We start from the raw sequence: 1,525 nt of genomic DNA, 5'->3' as shown, positions 1-1,525 counted from the left end.
CAGGCCGAGCTGGGCACACAAATACCCGCAGGTGTCCCCGAAAAAGAGGGCGGCCAAGCGCTCTCCCCCTACCAGCCCAGAAGGCAGCAGCCAACCTGAGCTTGAGGCGGTAAGTCAAATCATGTATGATGAAGCCTCTTTGTCTTTTAACTGTGCCCAAGTTCACAACATTTAATTTGTCTTATGTTTGTGCTTACAATACAGACACCAAAGAAGAGGAGGTATGCCACCCGGAGGGCTCCTCTCCTGTCCCCAGCCAAAATCAGCCCCTTCAGCCCCTCCAAGTACCGACTGCGCCAGGCGGTAATCAAACTACGAAAAATCCCAGACTACCACCCCCAATAAGACCCCCCCACCCCACCATTGTAAATATTTGTTAAAGTGAATTGTGTGAATTTTTTTTTTTTTTTTTTATTGTTCATATTTTTTTTTATTTTTATTGCTGTCTGTGGAACCCCAGAAACCCTCCCCACCCTCCCCACCCTCCCCACCCTCCCCACCCTCCCCACAACCCTTGTTTACAGCTGTGAATATTTTATAATTTTATGGATGTGTGAGCACCCTGTGTGGTAGCTTGCCACCATGTTAATTGCTGTTGCAGAAAACAGAAAACTGCTGTTGCAGGAAAAAAAAAAAAACTGCACTTGCAGAAAAAAAAAAAAAAAAAAACTGCACTTGCAGAAACAAAAAAACCCAAAAAAACAACAAAACAAAAAAAAACAAAAAAAAACAACCTCCACATGGACACTGCCTTGACGTGGCGTGGCGGCTTAAGGCCTGCGTGATCCCAGAGCCTCTGGAGAGGGGACTGCCATTCTCCAGAGGCTCTGGGATCATGCAGGCTAACTAAAGTGTCCACAACTAAAAATGAATCCATAGCATGTCGAATGGTAAGTGGGGCTTAAATGGCATCTAACTAGATAGTAAGTAGCCCTGATGGCACCTTTGGTGCCAACGTCGACCTGATGGCATGCTGTCAGGGCTACTTTGGCAAAATAGCTGCCATCAGGGCTACTTACTATCTATCTTGGTTATTTTTAGATAGTAAGTAGCCCTAATGGCACCTTTGGTGTCAAAGTCGACCTGATGGCATGCTGTCAGGGCTACTTTGGAAAAAGAGATGCCATTAGGGCTACTTACTATCTATCTTGGTTCTTTTTAGATAGTAAGTAACCCTGATGGCACCTTTGGTGTCAAAGTCGACCTGATGGCATGCTGTCAGGGCTACTTTGGAAAAAGAGATGCCATTAGGGCTACTTACTATCTATCTTGGTTATTTTTAGATAGTAAGTAGCCCTGATGGTACCTTTAGTGTCAAAGTCGACCTGATGGCATGCTGTCAGGGCTACTTTGGAAAAAGAGATGCCATTAGGGCTACTTACTATCTATCTTGGTTCTTTTTAGATAGTAAGTAGCCCTGATGGTACCTTTGGTGTCAAAGTCGACCTGATGGCATGCTGTCAGGGCTACTTTGGAAAAAGAGATGCCATTAGGGCTACTTACTATCTATCTTGGTTTTTTTTAG

The sequence above is a fragment of the Poromitra crassiceps genome, assembly GCF_964638095.1.
Source record: "Poromitra crassiceps genome assembly, contig: HAP1_SCAFFOLD_556, whole genome shotgun sequence".
NCBI classification, from domain to species: Eukaryota; Metazoa; Chordata; class Actinopteri; order Beryciformes; family Melamphaidae; genus Poromitra; species Poromitra crassiceps.
The sequence above is the reverse complement of the archived record's forward strand: the minus strand, read 5'-3'. Positions refer to the sequence as shown.